Below are 19,116 nucleotides of genomic sequence, written 5' to 3'. Positions count from 1 at the left end.
AGGTACCAGTCCCCACATTCCCGTCCCCACATCCCCATCCCTGAATTCCTGCCCCCCTCTCCCTGTCCCCAAAGCTACCCTATATGCCCAGTCCCACCAAGGCCACTTGGGTAACAAGGACTGGCTCTGCTGGAATTGGGGATCTCAGGGGACCGCACAGCCCCACTGTGACCCCTCCTCTCCCCATTCCTGGGGTGTCAGGCCCCTGCCCAGGGCACTCACCCCACAGGAGAAGCACCACCTTCCCAGTCACCCCGGTGTCCCCAGCCATGTGCACTGGCTGTCACTTGCTGCTGTGGCCACCACTCCCCTGGCTGATGGCTCTTTGCCCAAAGGGGAAGGAAGCGAGGTCACATTTTGTCCTCATGCGTAGGTGGCCCTAGAGTGGGGGCAGGGTGGCCACAAGCTTGTCACATGCTGGGGACAAGGCTGGGTGGACATAGTGGGATATGGCGTTCCCAGGAGTGGGGGGCCTCAGTTCGTTTGGGGACCTGGGTATGGGTGTCCATGGAAATGGGAGATCCTAGGGATGGGGTCCGTGGGAATGGGGATGCCCAGGGCTGGGGGGACACAGGGATGTGAGTCGCAGGGGAATGTGGGCTCAAGGGATTTGGGGTCACGGGATGGGGATTCTGGCGGAATGGGGGTTCCTGTGGGAAGAGGGGTTCCTGAGAGTATCAAGGTTCTTGGGAAAGGAAGATTTCAGGGGATGGAATGAACAGAAGAGGGTTCCTTTGGAATGGGGGCCCTGGGCCATGGAGATCCTGGCGAATGTCTGTACTGGGATGGGGATGACAGGGAGGAATATAAGGAAGGGAGGTCCCATGATTTGATTTTCAGGGGAATGGAGGTTCCTAGGGATGGGCAGTGGCTCATCAGGCCCAGGGGCCTCAGCTCCCCTCCTGGGTGCCTCAGATTTTGGGGTGACCCTGGGTTGCTCATTTCCTGGGCATGAGGGTCCTTGGTAGCTCTGCCTCTGTGGCCGCCCTTGCCCTTCACTTTTTCATGTCTTTATTTCTCTTTTTTCAATAATTTCCTCACTTTTGTGCCATGTCCCCTCACCCCCAGTTCATGACTCAGCAATCCTGGAGAGCACCTGAGCAGGGAAAGGGTTGGGGGAGCGAGGGCAGTGGGGTGTGCTGGGAAGGGTAGGGAGGCTGTGGGGGATGGAGGTGTTGGGCTGCGCCCCCTCATCACTTTCACTATCTTTGCCCTGGACTAGAAGGAAGAGTCCGTTTGTGCTGAGAGTCAGATGGGAAAGGGGCGGTTCAGTCCTGGGGGACCACATCCAAGGGGTTCCTGTCCTGGGCGCATCCAGTCCCAGGGGGTGACACATCCTGGCATGGGGGGTCCTGTCCCGGGGAGTGGCAGTTCCAGAAATGTCCCTGCACATTCCTGGTTGGCTGCCTGTCCCAAGGGTGGCACATCCTGGGGTCCCCTGTCAATGCAAGGGTCAGGCCCCGCCATGGCCCAGCCCCACTGCACAGGGATGGCCATTGTCCAGCCCGGCTCTGGCCAGCCCCAGGTGGAAGCCAGGACCTGCGGGTCCCCCCTGCCCCCTTTGCTTTGATTCTAGCAGCTTTAGAGCTGCTGCAAAAGTGAGAATTCTGTGGGTGGAAAAAGGCCTGCCTGTGGTTTGCTCAGCCCTGCAAGAAGCACAAAACCACAAAGGGAGCTCAAGCAGTGGCTCTGTGGGGGTCTTTGGTGGTTTTCAGAACAGGGCTGGCTGGAAACTCCCCCTGCAAGGGCAGCTGTGAGGGAACCAGTCTGGAAATGCAGCAATTGATTATTTTGTCCCTTTGCCCAAGGGTCTGAGAAAACCACAAAACTACTGCTGAGACAACAACAATCTGTTCAACATCCTGACGTGGACCCTTCTTCTTGAACAAAACCTGTCAGCCCTTAGGAACCTCATGGAAAGAATGTTTGGATCCTGGATGTGCACAGCAGAAGAGAGGGAAAAGTGTGGAAATACTAAGCGGGGGCTGCACACGAGGGGCTGGGGAACAGGGGTGTCACAGCAGGAGCAGGGAGTGCCCAGGCAAGGGAATTCAGGGCAGGCTGGAGTGGATTTACCAGGGAATCAGACCCTGAGGCACACACGGGCATTTCCACAGATTCCTGTGCACTGTCCCAAGGATGGACAGAGCTTCTTCTCTTCCTCCATGGGAAGTCAGTCAAATTTCAGGGTGGGATGGATTTCAGCAAAATGGAGAGAGTTCCTAAATATGGCCCAAGTAAAAGCTTCATTAGGGGCTGTTTTGCTGCCCAGCAGGCAGGGAACAATCCCATGGAGCTGTTGGACACTCAGGGAGATTCCACACTCTCTGTTATCCACAAGCAAATGCTGCTCTGGGGTGCACCAATGGGCCCCTAAAGATAACAAAAATGTCCAGTTTCTTCAGTATTGGAATAGGAATCCCAATATTACCAGGTAGATTGTGCTTGGGCCAGTCTGACCCTTGCTGCTGGGCCAAAGGCGGCAACTGTGGTGTACCACCCCAGAGATACCTTTAGCTTGCTCCTGGTTGCAGCTGGGCAGCTGAAACAAGTCCAGGCTTGGTAGGAACTCCGTTTACCTACGGAGGGGAAGGCTTCCGGCGATGGTGAGGAGGAAAAGGAGACGGATTCTGCCGGAGGGGTATATCCAGGGCTTTATTCCGTGGTCACAGAGGTCTGAATGTCAGTAACAGCTCCAACAGAATCCCGAGCACATGGTCTGATTACCTTTTAAAGCTCCCGGGGGAGGGGGAGGGAAGGGGCAGGTGAGCTACCAACCAGGTTGGAGGGGCATGGTCTCAGGGGAGGATGACACCTAGACAGGCCAATGACCTCTGGGCATAGGGCATCTTTTGAACTTGACCAACCACACGACGACCTTGCTGGAATGTTAAGCCTGATTGACAGGACTCACTCAGCAAGGGGGCAAGGGGGAAGGGAGAGAGGTATAGGCACACCTGGGAAGGGACCCGGAAGTTTAAAACAGGACATTACAATACACTGCAACATCTCCCTCTAGTTTCGTTTAAAAAGAAGAGGACTGGTTTTGTGATGCGGAATGCTTGCCAAACCATAGTTGGTAAATCGGTTCTTCCTCTACAAGAGGGTCAGTGTTTTCCACTGAGGCTTCCAGGTCATCCATTGGAGCACTGAGGGTTTCCAAATGGTAGACCTCAGGAGGGCGGTATGAGCTTGAAATTAACTTGAGAACCATGCGTTTGATTAGTCCAAAAACAATGGTTACAACTACAATAACTATAACTAAAATAAACAGCACTAAAAACACAGTTTTCAGAATAGATCCCAACCAGCCCGAGAGTCCCCAGCCTTTGAACAGTCCATTCAGCCAGTTGTCAGTTTCTCTGTTGATGTCCGAGAACCTTTGTCAAGGTAGTCCATATGTGGTTTGGGCTGCGGCACTATGCAGGAGATCGCAGGTGGGATGATCACGAGTAGGACGAGAAGCAGGCAAGGTCTCATGGCGTCTCGAGGCTACACATGAACAGCGGGATCTAAACTGGTACAAGGAACTTGAGACAAACATATATTACAAACTATTCCAGATAGGAGGCTTAAATAGAATTTCCTCCAGAGAACGCGTGCAACGTTTCCTTCTCCAGGCAGCATGAGCAACCTGGGGTGCTTCTGTAGATTTCTCTGAGACTTTGGGAACATAGGGCTTTACCCATTTGGAAGGAACCCACCTTAAACTAGAGGGGGTGGACACACAGGCGTATCAACGTCCCCAAGTAACCAATTTGTAAGGTCCCACTGTTTTCCAAGTCTCAGGGTCCTTTACTAAAACTGGAGGTTTTTCTTTCATCAACCTATGACTGCTCCCCCCAAAGTGGTGTAGGATGGGTGGGTTCAGGCTGTCAAAAGAACAATTCAGAAAATTGATTGTGAATAGCACCCTGGATAATCGGATGTGGGGAGGTTCCACCTTCAGAACCTGTTGTTGCTGGTCCAGGACCCTTTTAATATCACGGTGAGTTCTTTCTCACAATGGCTTGACCTGTAGGGGAGTAGGGGATGCCAGTTTTGTGCTCTACTCCCCATTGCTGCAGGAAGCTCCCGAATTCCTTGGATTTATAAACAGGCTCATTATCAGTTTTCAGCTCCTTGGGGATGCCCATGAAAGAAAAAGCCTGTAAGAGGTGCTTAATAGCATCAATAGATGATTCTCCTGTGTGGGCAGAAGCATAGACCGCTCCAGAAAAGGTATCTACACTAACGTGAACATATTTCTGCCGTCCAAAAGACTGTATGTGTGTTACATCTGTTTGCCACAGTTCACAACTGTTCAGTCCCCTTGGGTTTGCTCCCGTACTCACTGTAGGGAGTGCATGTTGTTGGCAATTTGGGCATGTGGTCACAATCGCTTTGGCCTGTTCTCGAGTGATGTTAAACTGACGAACCAGGCCAGGTGCATTTTGGTGGAAAAGCTGGTGGCTGATTTTTGCCTGTTCAAAAACATTTGGGAGAGTGGCCATCACTGCAGGTGCAGCAAGAGCATCTGCCCTTCTGTTGCCTTCAGCGATAAACCCTGGCAAGTCAGTGTGTGACCTGACATGCATCACATAAAAGGGTTGCTCTCGGTGAGTGACTAACTTTACCAGTTTTGAGAGCAATTCAAAAAGTGTGATGTTAGACACTTCTTGCAGTATTGCTTGATCTGCCCTGGATACTACTCCTGCCACGTATGCAGAGTCTGTAATCAGATTAAATGGTTCTGAGAACCTTTCTAAAGCCCTAACAATCGCAGCCAATTCAGCAACCTGAGGTGAACCTTCCACCTCAGCAATGTCTGTCTCCCACTGCTGGGTTTGAGGATCCTTCCAAGTCATAACGGACTTGTGGGACCTCCTGGACGCATCTGTAAAGACAGTCAGAGCCTTTTTTAAAGGTCTCCTACTTAGAGCACTTCTCAATTTCAAAGTGAATTGAGAATCTTGTTTGAACAACTTGTGAGCGGGCCACGCTACCAAAATTTGTCCTGAGTAGGAATCCAGAGTGAACTGCAACACTTCATTTTCTTGAAACAATTGTTCCAGTATTTTCATAGTATTTTGACCCGATTTTAACTCAACTGGAATGTGAATGCACTTAAAATCACATCCTGCTAACTCCCTGATCCGGGTCCTTGCTTTCCGGATCAGTTCTGCTACCAGCTCCTGAGGTTTTGTCAATCTCTTGGACCTTTTATGACTGAGGAAAACCCATTCTATGATCAAGAGAGAGTCCCTCTGGTCCTGGTCCTTTTTTGGTGTGTCCTTTGCCTTAGGTGTTTGTTTTTCCTCCCACTGGAAAATAATTCCATGGAGGTGTGGAAACTTACCTAGGATGATAAATTTGAATGGCAGGTCAGGCCAGCATCGGTTGGCCTGTCTTGTGGACATTGCAATCTGAACCTTTTCTAGAGCTTTCCGTGCCTCTGGGGTAATAGACCTAGGAGCACCTAGGTCCTCTCCCCCTTTCAATAAATTGAAAAGAGGGGCAAGGTCTTCATTAGTCAGACCGAGCCATGGCCTTACCCAATTCAAAGACCCACACAACTTGTGGACATCCACAAGGGTCTTGATCCTTGGATTGATTTCTAGTTTTTGAGGAACAATGGTCCTATTTCCAATTTCTAAGCCCAAATACTTCCAAGGTGGCATCTTTTGAATTTTCTTTTCTTGGAGCTCGAACCCTGCAACAATCAATGCATCGATTGTTAGGTCAAGCGCATGGGTGAGTAAATCATCATTGGGGGCACACACGAGGATATCATCCATGTAATGATAGATGATGGCCTTCTCTGCGGCTGCACGCACTGGGGAAAGCAGGGAAGAGACATACCACTGGCAGAGAGCTGGAGATACCTTCAATCCTTGAGGAAGAACGGTCCAATGGTACCTTTTCATAGGGGCTTCCATGTTGATGGAAGGGACCGAGAATGCAACACGCGGTGCATTGTCAGGGTGCAAGGGGATTTGGAAAAAGCAGTCTTTATTATCAATAACAGCTAAATCTAATCTTGGGGAAGCATTGTTGGGGATGGCATATCAGGTTGGGGAGAACCCATATCTTCAATTACATTATTAATTTGTCAGAGGTCATGAAGAAGTCGCCTTCTGTTTTTGTCAGCTTTTTGGATGACAAACACTGGAGTGTTCCATGGGGACATGGTCTCCACAATGTGGCACTTTTTTAGTTGCTCTTCCACTAGTACCTCAAGCACCTTTATTTTTTGTTTACTGAGCGGCCACTGTTTCACGTCAACTGGTTTGTCTGTTTTCCACTTCAGTTTTTGGGTGGGGCGCTGTTGTTCAATGACTGCTGCACAAAAATGCTGTGGAGAGTCTGGAATATCAATTGTGACACCCCACTGGGCCATTAAATCTCTCCCTAAAAAAGGTTCCGAATAATCTAACACAAATGGACGGATATTTTCCAATTGTCTGTTTGGTCCCTCAATTTGAATAATGTTTTTGGATTGTCTTGCCAATTGCAGGCCTCCTACACCTCGAAGGTGACCAGCAACATTTTGCAAAGGCCAATGTGCTGGCCAGTCTTGTACTGGAATCACTATGCAGTCTGCACCCGTGTCTACAAGCATCTCAGTGCGTTTTGACTCCCCACCCCCACTGACATTACACCATAATTTGGGTTTGTCTTTCCCAATAGCTTGGACCCGGGCGATTGTGGGCCCTTGTTTTTCGATATTTTCAGGTAAAGATGGCACAGGGATAGCTTGTGCAACAATTTGTCCCTTGGGAAGAAACAGGGGTGGGTGGAAACAGTGCAGGCCGAGAACGAATTGCTCAGGATCTGATGTTGTCATTCCCCGAGCAATTTCAATCTCTTGTGGTGTGTGTTTGGTGTCCCCAGTGACGATGTACTTACAACGAATTCGGTTCCAAGTTCCCTTCTGTTCAGGATTTACAGAGACAAAATGCCAGTCAGTGTCCTTCAGGTGGAGTGACTCTGTCAGCTGCAGCCTGTAAGGCTCATTGACAGAAGACGTGGTTAACACAGGATCACCTAAATCATAACAAAGGTAATTTTTTTTCACTTTCAGCAGTGGACCAGTGTGGAAGGGGCTAGCAGCGGGCCTGTTGGCTAAAGGAGCGAGAAGTAAGAGGAAGAAGTTGAACCAAGGAGATCAAGAGAGGAAAGATGGGAGCCTTCTGCGACTGGAGGGGAAAAAACTGGAAAGTGTATCAGCCATTTTCACTAATAAAGTGTTGCAAACTGTTGCCAACGGTTGCTAATGGTGGCAAACGGTGCTAACGGTTGACAACTGAGACTAAGACTGAGTGTGCTTGTGGTCTCTGCTTTAATGTCGTGACCACCTCGACTGCGACATTTTGGTGACCGCCGATGTGATAAGAAAATAGTCGGTGGGGGCCCATACAGGGTGTGGTGGTTTGACCAGGAAGAAGTGGGAATTCTGGGATGTTGTGGTCAAACCAATGGGTGCTTGGATTTTGATATTGGCACCTGGGGTAGCCAGTGGTTTTTAGGACACACCTCCGAGAACACCCAGGGGTTAAAAGCAGAGCTTTGGCCCTGGGAGGCTCTCTTGGGACTTTGAGGGACGGAGTTCGGATCACTCCCCCGTCCAGCCGCTGCTGCTGGGCAGGGGAGGGGCAGCCATGAGGTAGGCCTGGGCCTGGACAGAGATGGGAGTAAGGAGGCCTTGGAGGATGAAAGGGTGGAAAGCCCCAAGAGACATCGGATAGCCATTCCCCCCCCTGCCCCCCCCCCCGCCTTTTGAGACAGAGAGAGAGAGAGAGAGAGAGAGAGAGAGAGTGCAGCCTGTGTTACCTTGAAATTCAGTAAATATGTGCTGGCAGCAGGCAGCCCAGCTGAGGAGATGGGGGGGGGGGGGTGCAGCCAGGAGTCCAGCTGCCTGGAGGCCTGGAGGAGTTTTTTAACCCTTTTTGGACAATGAAAGCCTTACAGAACATTAACCCTTCCTAGACGAGTGATAAGAGTGGAGGAGGACAAAGGAAATGAACGAGCGATGGAGGTCTGGACCAGAGAGAGAGAGTGAGAGATGTTGAAAGAATGGAGAAGATGGAGTGGCGTTTTATGTTGGACTCTTTTGTGTAGCCATGGACAGAGCTATGTTTCCGTGAGATACAGAGACTGAGTCCAGGGGGAGAAATGTCCTAGTGCCAGAGAAGATTCAGTGTGGGTACCCCTCGGCCCCAGGGGGTATATAAAATATGGGGGGGACGGATGTCCCAGAGGTGAAAAGGTGAGATACTGTGATTTTCTGGAACTGGACAAAGCATCCTTAAAAAAAGACAACCCTGGAAGCAGCCCTGATCCCTGTTCGGTGGTGAGAGCACCGGAACAAGGACGGAAGAGGCCACCGTGACACATGGAAGGACTCCCTCTCCTCTTGAGGAGTTGAAAGTTTGAGCAATCTTAAGTGGTGGTATTGGACCTAGAATTGGTGATTTTGGAGGATGTATTGTATTGGGAATTTAGGGGGGAGGAGGGGGAGAGTGTTTTTGTGAGGTTTTCATTTTCCTCGTGTTTTTTTTTCCCTCTTTTGTGTGTAGTTTTGTAGTTTAGTAATTGTTTGTGTGTAGCTTAGTTAATAAACTTTTCTGTATGTTGAAGTTGGAGCCTGCTTTGTTTATTCCTGGTCACATCTCGCAGCAGACACCGGGGAGAAGGTGTACTCATGAGGGCTCTGGCTTTGCCAGGCCCAAACCATAACAGAGGGTTCTAGCAATTGGCATACGTGACCCACTGGGACGTAGTGGGGGAGGCGGCGTTGGTGCAGCTGAGAGTGGCAGGTGGAAGCCACAGGGAGGTCCGGACCTGATTCTCTCAAATCAAGACACCTGGAAGTAAGTGAGCCACCAACTAGTAATAATGGGACAAAATTTATCTAAAGAGGAAGAAAATGTTCTGTCTGCATGGAAAATTTTGTTAAGAAATAAGGGAATTTATACGTCAGACTATGCACTTCGTAATATAATGCTGTGGGCTAAATCACAGAATATTGGCACTGATCCTGACACAGCATTTAGTGTTAAGGCATGGAAAAAGGTCGGGGACAGACTTTGGCAAGTCATTCAAGCGGGAGATAAAACAGTTGTTGATCTAGCAGTTACTTGGAACTCGCTCTTTGAGGCTTTAAAGGAATGGAAAATAGAGAGAGAAACGGAGCAAGATGCGGATGAAGAGTCGGGCCTGATAACAGAACCTGACGGGAGGCCCTCTGAGGTAGAAGGGGGCTCTGATGGGAAGGCTACCAGAGCTTCTGGGCTGGTTGCCAAGGCTTCTGGGAAAGCTGCCAAAACTTCTGGACAATCTGCCCTAGCCTCTTCTTATCAGGCCCCTAAGCCTCCTTATCTCACACCTGTGCAGCAGCTCACGATGGTGCCTGTATATATTACACCGCTATGCCAGTTAGCTGAAATGTCTCTAGCAGAGAGAGAAACCCAGCCATCTGCCCCCCCGCTTCCCTCCTCTCTGGTCCAGCCGTCCGCCCCCCCGCTTCCCTCTGAGTGGCTTGAACAATCTGCAAGGCCGTATCCTCCGTTACTTGACAGTGACAGCAACAGTGAGTCAAGTGATGAGTCGCCCGCAGTAACATCTAAGCTGGGGCAAGGAGCTCTGGTCCCTTCATCTCCTAAGAGCTCTAGCCTTACTGCCCCATGGACTTTGCCTCCATGTCAAGTAACTGTGCTTCCTCGACACCCTCAGGAGTTCTGGGAATTTGTTAGGAGGAAAGAAGTTGAAGAAAATAATTGGGACATAATAGAAAGGTTAGATGCTCCAAGAGTACCTCAGGAGAGCAGTGCCAATGCAAATGTTGCTTGTGATAACCCTATGGCTTTTCCAGTTTTCAAAGCAGTTCCTGGAACAAGACAGAACAACAGTCATCACGTCTTCGCCTGGAGGGTTGTGCAAGACATCCAATCGAAAGTAGCTCAGTATGGTATTAATTCCTCAGAGGTAATGCAATTAATACGTGTGATTAATGCAGATTTGCTTGCACCTTATGACATCACTCATCTTGCTACAATTCTATTCCAACCAGTACAATATGGTGTATTTCAAGAAACTTGGAGGCGAGTGGCTGAGCGCACCGCTTTAACAAATATGCAGTTGCCTCAACACGACCCTCGTCGTGCTGTGGGTGTTGATGCCCTACTGGGCACTGGGCCTTTTGCTAATCCAGATTTACAGGCAAGGTGGCATCCTTCGATTTTGGCACAAGCTCAGCAAATTGGCATGGGTGCTTTAACTAAAAAAATGGAAATGGCAGCTCCAAAACAGAAATATATCACTATACAACAAGGGATGAGAGAACCATTTTTGCAGTTTGCAGAAAAACTTGCTGCTGCTATTGAGAAACAGGTAGATGATTAAACTTTGCGAGACAAATTGTGCATAGAGTTGGCTAAAGAAAATGCAAACCCAGATTGCAGAAAGATTATTGACACTTTGCCTGGGGAACCCACCTTGTCTGAAATGGTTACTGCTTGCTCAAAAGTTGGTTCAGTTGAGCATAAAATGGCAGCTCTTGCTGCAGTGCTAAGACCTTCAGCAAAGTGTTATAATTGTGGACAACAGGGGCATGTTAAGTCACAGTGTACTGTCCAGAAAACAACATTTAGGCCAAGTGCAAGCAGCGATGTTGTATGCAATCGTTGTGCTAAATCTGGGCACTATGCTAAGCAATGCAGGAGTAAATATCATGCAAATGGTCAGCTATTGCCGGGAAACCCAAAGAGGACCGGAAAGGGGCGTGTGGGGAAACAAATACCCCAACAACCGCAACAGCAAATGCGGGCCTTCCCAGCCCTGCAAAGCTACCCATTTGCGAACAATACTCAGGGGCAACAAGCGGGTCCGCAGGCATTGATATACCCACCGCTGACACAGCAACCATTTTAACAAAAGAAATATGTAAGGTACCCCTTGATGCCTATGGTCCAATAGGATGGAGATTGAGTGCATTTTTGATAGGGAGATCGAGTACTACACTTAGAGGTATTCATGTGCATCTAGGGCCTATTGACACTGATTATTTAGGGCAGATTCATGCCATGGTATCCATTGATGATCCTCCTGTCACTATTCAGAAAGGAGCTTGCATTCCTCAAATTGTACCTTTTGTGAGTTCTGTTCCAAATACAGTGGACTGAAGTCGAGGCACCGGAAGCTTTGGATCGACAGGAGTACCTCAAGTGTTCTGGACGGAGAAAGTAACAGAGAGCCGTCCAGAAAAGACATGCACTCTCACCGCCAGTGGATGTCATCCAGGAACTATATCAGTAACAGGTTTGATTGATACTGGAGCAGATGTCACAATACTCTTGCGACTTTGCTGGCCTCAATCGTGGCCTCTCACTCATACAAGTTTTGGTCTCCTGGGATTAGGTGGTGCTAAAACAGGTGGCCTGTCAGCCATTGTAATTAATGTGAAACATCCTGATGGCCAACAAGCTAACATCAGACCCTATGTTGCCGATTCTCCTCAAAGTTTGTGGAGACGAGATTGTTTATCTCAATGGGGTGTCAAAATTACTGCAGATTTTTAATGGGGGCCACTGTGTTGCAGGGCAATGAACGTCCAGTTGTACCCCTGACATGGTTGACAGATAAGCCTGTCTGGGTTCACCAGTGGCCCCTGACTACTGAAAAGCTTACTGCCCTGCAAGAATTAGTTACAGAACAATTGCAAGCGGGACACATTGAGGAATCATTCAGTCCCTGGAACACCCCTGTTTTTGTAATAAAAAAGAAATCGGGAAAATGGAGACTTTTACATGATTTACAGCAGATAAATACTGTAATGGCAACAATGGGAGCTTTACAACCAGGCCTTCCTACACCTACGATGATTCCACAGGAATGGCAAATAGTTGTCATTGATCTAAAAGATTGTTTCTTCACTATTCCATTGGCTGAGCAGGACAAAGAAAAATTTGCTCTTACGGTGCCTTCTATAAATCATGCTGAACCTGATAAAAGATAACAGTGGAAGGTACTCCCACAAGGCATGAAAAATTTGCCAACTATTTGTCAATGGTTTGTGGCACAGGCCTTGTCAAAAGTCCGGGAGCAATTTAAAAACTGCTACTGCTATCATTACATGGATGATATCTTGTTGGCATCTGACAACAAACAACAGTTGTCAGCTCTTAAACAATGTGCTGTGACAAATTTGAAAGCTTTTGGCCTGATCGTTGCTCAAGAGAAAGTGCAGGAACACATGCCTTGGAAATACCTAGGTATGTTGGTGACCAACACTCAAGTTATGCCTCAACCTGTAAAGCTAGACATTGATGTTAAAACTGCTACTGATGTACAGAAATTGGTTGGTTTATTAGGTTGGATTCGATCATATTTAGGCAGAACTAATCATCAGTTGCAGCCATTGTTTGATTTGCTTTCAGGCATCACTTCCTCTACTGATAAGAGGCAACTGACCTCAGCAGCAAAAAAGACCTTGGAAGAAGTTGAATTAGCCCTAGCACACAAATTTGTTAACAGGATAGATACCTCTGTTGGTGTTCAATTGTTTATTTTGAAAGACCGTGAAATACCATGTGGAATACTATGTCAATGGAATGATAATTGGGAAGGTCAATTGCATATTCTGGAATGGATATTTTTATCTTTCAGATCCTGGAAAACAGCTCCAGGACTTTATGAGCTTTTTGCAGATATTATCATCAAGGGCCGCAGGCGTTGTCATGAGATTTTAGGACAGGACCCTGTGACCATTGTGATACCTCTACACAGTGGTATTTTGAATGGTGCTTTCAAAATAATCATGAATTGCAATCTGCCTTATCTTGTTTTACAGGCCAAATCTCATATCATTTACCTTCTCATCCTGTTCTAACACTGACTAAAGAGATTCCTTTTGAAGGCAAGCAAATTTGTTCTCCTGTTCCAGTGTAAGGTATAACGGTTTTTACAGATGGGTCTGGGAAAACCAGAAAAGCAGCTGTGGCTTGGAGAAAGGATGATCACTGGGAATATCAGACAGTGATTCAGCAGGATCTCCTCAACTGGTTGAACTTTCTGCTGGTATTTTGGCTTTTACTTTGTTTCCTGGTTCTGTAAATATAGTTACTGATTCAGTTTATGTTGCCAATTTGGTTAAGCATTTAGATCAAACAGTGTTGTATAATATTCAAGAGAAACCATTTTTTACCATATTAGTGAAGTTATGGACAGTTATTGGTGCTCGAAAACATCCTTACTTCATCATGCACATTCGCAGCCATACATCATTGCCAGGATTTTTTGCTGAAGGCAATGCCTATGTAGACTCTTTAGTAGCTGCTGCTGCAATCAAAACTGTACCCAATGTGTTGCAGAAGGTAATTTTATCCCATCAATTTTTTCATCAGAATGCTCAAGCTTTACAGCAGCAATTCAAATTGTCTACTGCCAAGGCAAAATCTATTCTTTCCTCTTGTCCTGACTGTCATATGACTCATGTCACTCAGTATTATGGTACCAACCCTAGAGGTCTTTCTGCATTAGAAGAATGGCAAACTGATGTTACAAAAATGCCAGAATTTGGTCGCTTCAAGTATGTTCATGTTACAGTTGATACTTTTTCTCATGTAATGGTTGCTTCAGCATTCACAGGAGAAAAAACTCGAGATGCTATTCGTCATTTTTATCATGCTTTTTCTATTTTAGGTGTTTCGTGTCACGTAAAAACAGATAATGGCCCAGCATATGCTTCGCAGAAAATGCAAGCATTCCTTAGTGCCTGGGGCATTGGACATTCAACAGGTATTCCACATGTCCCCACGGGCCAAGCAATTATTGAAAGAGCTCACGGACTTCTTAAATGTCAGGTTCAAAAACAAAAAGGGGGAATGCAACATGAGTCACCTCAAGTGAGATTAGATAAAGCTGTTTATGTGTTAAACTTCTTGCGTCCCCTACCTGACTCACAGTTATCTCCAATCTTTTGCCATTTTTCTTCTTTGAATTCTAAGCAACCACATTTCCATAGAAATGTCAAGGTGTGGGTCAAGGATTTGATTACTGGTATATGGTCTAGTCCAGAAGAATTGATAACCTGGGGGAGGGGTTATGCTTGTGTTTTGACAGATAATGGTCTTTGATGGGTTCCTGCTCGCTGTGTCAAACCTTACCTAGACCGTGCGGGAAAGGACAGGATCGATGGTTCCGCAGCTGAAGCAGAACGTGCAGAGGACACTGGCTAAGACCATATATCAGTAATTAAAGATGGATGAAGGACAGGAATGATTGCATTAAGAATGGGAATTCTGTTGATGGTTGTGATTGTGATTTTGTGTGTCCCCTCTCTGCTTGGATTTTTGCAAAGGGCCCTGCAAAAATCCATAGCAACTGTATTTACAGTTCAAAAACAAAAAAGGGGGAATTGTGGAAGGGGCTAGCAGCAGGCCTGTTGGCTAAAGGAGCAAGAAGTAAGAGGAAGAAGCTGAACCAAGGAGATTGAGAGAGGAAAGATGGGAGCCTTCTGCGACTGGAGGGGAAAAAACTGGAAAGTGTATCAGCCATTTTCACTAATAAAGTGTTGCAAACTGTTGCCAACGGTTGCTAACTGTTGCAAATGGTGCTAACAGTTGAAAACTGAGACTAAGACTGAGTGTGCTTGTGGTCTCTGCTTTAATGTCATGACCGCCTCGACTGCAACAGACCAGCAGACATAGTCTTTGAAGCACCTGCTTCACTTACACAAACATTAATATTATTGCGCGCTTGATTGGTTTTGCTACCCTTATTCCCTTGGCCTGCTCTTTTTGTGTCTGCACGTCTGGCAGGCGGGCGCTCCCTTTTCAGTTTTTTTGTTGTTGTTGACCCCCAGGGAGGGCTTGTAGTTCTTTTCCCCTGCTATTTCTGAATTCATCAAATTGCCTTTTCAGGGGTCACTGGTTACTCCAGTGCCCTAGGTTCTTACAAAGCAGGCATGGTTTTGTGGGCTCAGCCATTGCTGGTCTCCACTGCTGCCCAGGGTACTGCTGTACTGAGGGGAAAGGTGCAGGGCTGGCAACGGCGACACGCTGAGGTGGTCTTGGCAGCAGCCTTGGTCTGGTGTCTTCAGCCACACTCATCAGAGGCACTTTCCTGTTACACACTAGAAGCATATCTTTTAAGGTTGGGGGAGGTTCTAAAGGAAGGCTCAGGATTGCCACTCGACACTGTTCATTTGCATTCGTAAATGCCATTTCCTCTAAAACCGCTTCCCTAGCATTCACTTTTTTAACTTGTATTTCAATGGCTCTAGTTAACCTTTCTACCAATGTCAAAAAAGGCTCTGATGATAGCTGTTTAATTTTACTATAGGGCTCAAAAGGCCCCTCAGGTTGGAGGGAAAAGAATGCTTTTTCAGCTGCTTCTTTTACTTTCTCGAGTGTTTCTGCAGGAATTGCTGTAGCTTGGATTGAGGGTAAAGACCATTGGCCCTCACCACAGAGGTGCTCAATGGTGATAGGGTTACCACTGTTGTCCTTCGCTGTGTTTGGATCAGCATGCAAGCCTGGGAGAGCATCTTTTAGCAGTTGTTTCCATGCTAATTCCCATAATTTGAATTCCATGGAGGTCATGAGACAGGAAAAAAGCTGTTTTAAATCATGTGGGATCACCACAGTCCTACTCAGTTCAGAATTTAAAAGGCCACGGGAATATGGACTGTGTGGACCATATTCTTTATGAGATTTACAGATCTCCTTAATCAATTGTCATCCAAAAGAACTCCAATTAGCAGTTGGGGCTGCCCCTCCCTGAGCTGCAGGCTGAAAGGTAACAGGAGCCAGTGACAACATGGGACTATGCATTGGGTCTGCTGTTCCCAGCTCTGTATCCCTTGGATCAGAAGCATTGGGATGACAGATACAGGTCTGGGGACAGGCAGTGGTTGTGTCCCCACCGTGGCAACTCGGGGAGGGGGCGGGGACGCAATGGGCACAGGGGGCAGGGACAGGGAGCTGGCAAGGGGTGGGGATACCATGGGAACAGGGGGCGGGGTCAAGGGGCAGGCAGGGGGCGGGGACACCATGGGAACAGAGGGCGGGGTCAAGGGGCTGGCAGGGGGCGGGGACACCTGGTGACATCACGTCAGCAGATGCCCCCTGGGAGGAGTAGAGGGGAGGAGCTGAGGGTACTGCAGGAAAGGGAGGGGGAGGGGGGAAGGTGTCACGAGGAACAGGAGGAGAGGGGGATGGGTATGGAATTTTGAAATGCTTAAGAGGATTTTGGGAAGAAGACCAGGTTTGGGAAGATGCCACGTGGCATCCACCATCTTGTGGACCCCCTAGGGACTGGGGGCCATTTTGGGCATCACTGCTCTCTGGAAAGCTGACACGTGCTCTGGGTTTCAGAGGAGGGGACACAGGGGATTGGGAAAGGTTCCACGCAGCCTGGCCAGGGCCTTGTGAACAGGACAACTCAGGCATTTTAACAAATTCTGGGAGTCGACTTCCCAATGAGTGTGCTCTCTTTAAAATACCAAGTTTTGGGGTAAGAGGTTTAGGGGGTTTAGAGCTAGGAGAGGGAGAAACAGGGAGAGCAGAGGTACATGGCTTGGCATTTGGCTTTTTCTCCAATTCCTTTTGTTTGTGCAAGGCTGTTGGAATTTGTGAACTCCAGAACACAAATTTAGCTGAGGGTGTATTCCCAGACTGTCCTAAGGTTATCAATTCATTTCCAACTTTTTCCCAGAATTGAATATTGTGGATTTCTTCAGGGGAGGTTTGTGGGAAGTGCAGAAAAAGTCATCTTGTAAACTGTTTCAATTTTCCTTTTGAGAACTTCACATTACCACTGACTAAAATGCTAACAATATGATAATACACTCCTTTTTGTACAATGCTGAGATTCGAACCCATGTAAAATGTAAAAGCCAAAATCAGCTACCGATTTCTAAAAAAAAAACACAGATAGGAAGGCGATAACGAACAGACAAAAGCTTTACAATGCAGCTGTATATACTGCTTTTAAAATTCCCGGGCAGCAGCTGCAGGGAGCTGAGACACGCCCTGCCAAGCCGAGGCAGACAAAGCCTCCCCTGCGGAGCTGAGAGAGAGCAGCTTTCCCCCACATCACATGGCCAGCCGATACCGGGGCCACCCCGCGTGTAGAGGGCACCCCCGCCCCACAGAGAGAGAGATCCCCGCGGCCACATGTAGAGAGCCCCCCTTCCCCGCACAGAGAGAGAGTCCCCCGCGGAGAGAGCCGAGAACGCTGCGCTGCTGAGCCGGGGGGAAGGGCAGAGAGCAATCCCGCTCTGGAAAGAATTCCAAGAGACAGCAACACACGCGGCTGAAAGCTAAAGCCTAGAACGCAATGGATTCCCTCTGTGGGGCTGCGCAGCCAAAATGCTAAGGCAAAAAAGGAACAGAACTCACGGCAGAGTCTGTTTTTGAGCTTCTGCTCCACCAAGAGCAGAGATACTCACCCAAAATGGAAGCTGTAGCTGGCTAGGTCTCCTCACCAGAACAGGACCCCTCTATGGGCAGGAGAGGCTACCCTGTTCTTCCTCTGGAAAATCTTCTTACCAGAAAGGAGCTGGGGTTTCCTGAGGCACTGAACAGTCCACGAAACTTCTTCTGGGATAAAATCCCAAAGTCTCTAACTGAGAGCATTGCAACCAAGGCTCTTTCAGCTGGATGCACGGCAGCCGAAGCCTGCCCGAGGTACTGAGAGTCCTTCTGGGGCTGCAGAGTCACTTTGCCCACCCAGAGATGCCAAAATATTGGAATATGAATCCCAATAGTGCCAGGTAGATTGTGCCTGGGCCAGTCTGACCCTTGCTGCTGGGCCAAAGGGGGAAGCTGTGGTGTATCACCCCAGAGACACCTTTAGCTTGCTGGAGGTTGCAGCTGGGCAGCTGAACAAGTCCAGGCTTGGTAGGAACTCCGTTTACCTCAGGAGAGAAGGCTTCAGGCTAATTGTGAGGAAGAAGGAGACGGATTCTGCCGGAGGGTTATATCCAGAGCTTTATTCCATGGTCGCAGAGGTCTGAATGTCAGCAACAGCTCCAACAGAATCCTGACGGCATGGCTTGATTCAGCTTTTAAGCTCAGGGACAGGGGAAGGGGAGGGGCAGGTGAGCCACCAACCGGGTGGGAGGGGCAGGGTCTCAAGGGACGAGGATGACACCTAGACAGGCCAATGACCCCCAGGCCTGAGGGGCATCTTTTGAAAGTGATGAACCACACAACGCCTTGCTGGAATGTTAAAACTGATTGACAGCCCAGCAGGGGGTGAGGGGGGAAGGGGAAGAGGGGTATTGGCACACCTGGGGAAGGAACCCGAAAATTTACGACAGGTTATTACAACACACCGCAACATCTGGAGACATTGTGGAACACCTGTGAGTGACAGGAGTGAGTCAGGCCTTGCTTTTGCTGAGACAGGCCCCGTCTGTCCATCAGTCTGTCAGCCATGGCACACTGGGGACAGTGTGATGCTCTGCCAAAGCCAGCTCCTGAGTGGCCGTGTGACCAGAAGTACCAGCTGGGGAGAGGGCTCTTGGTGTCTCAGCTGGCTTAAAAGACAGAGCATGAGATGGCCATGTCTCTGACTCTGTCTCCACTGGGAGTGTCTGTCCCATCCACGCTACAAGCCAGAAGTTGGCAACTCATTTAAATGAGAAATATCTGCCAGGAAAAGTGGGAACTGTCCTAGAATGTAAAGAAGACACATGTCAAAAAGGTTTTTTAATTTCAAAAATGATGGGGCCAAAAGGCAAAAGTGTAAGAAAAGGAATAACAGATCTTTCCTGGGAAATTTATAAACCAGAACAGAACAAACAACACAAAATTTCCCTACCACTCAGCGCTGTTGGTTTTGTGGCAGTTATAACCGCAGCCAGCAGGGGGCGCTGCAGGGAGCACTCCTGGCCACCAGGAGGCGCCCCGGTCCAGTTCCATCCCCTCAGGGGCCGTGGCGGCCTCGGACAGGAGGGAGGAGGGGAAATCGCTCCTTTTGCAAACTCAGGGCCACCAATTGGTCCCAGCACCACCACCTGCAGCAGGCAGAAGCTGCCAAGGCAGCAGGTTGGATCTCAGTACCCACTGGCAGCGTAGCAGTTTTCCAGGGCCACGCACACACGCTGCGCAACACTCATGTCCGCTCTCC

General features: G+C 48.5%; 1 long non-coding RNA gene across 1 annotated transcript; it reads right to left on the bottom strand.

Moving 5' to 3' along the window:
• Positions 1-2,628: 2,628 nt before the first annotated feature.
• LOC134433934 (uncharacterized) lies at positions 2,629-17,504 on the bottom strand. Its single transcript, XR_010031768.1, has 3 exons — positions 17,432-17,504; positions 6,889-7,026; positions 2,629-3,530 (listed from the first exon to the last, which is right to left on the bottom strand). It is a non-coding gene; the product is annotated as an uncharacterized LOC134433934 (long non-coding RNA).
• Positions 17,505-19,116: the final 1,612 nt, after the last annotated feature.

This window comes from Melospiza melodia, unplaced genomic scaffold (genome assembly GCF_035770615.1).
Source record: "Melospiza melodia melodia isolate bMelMel2 unplaced genomic scaffold, bMelMel2.pri scaffold_28, whole genome shotgun sequence".
Taxonomy (NCBI): Eukaryota; Metazoa; Chordata; class Aves; order Passeriformes; family Passerellidae; genus Melospiza; species Melospiza melodia.
Note: the sequence above shows the minus strand (reverse complement) of the source record. Positions and strands in the feature narration are given on the sequence as shown.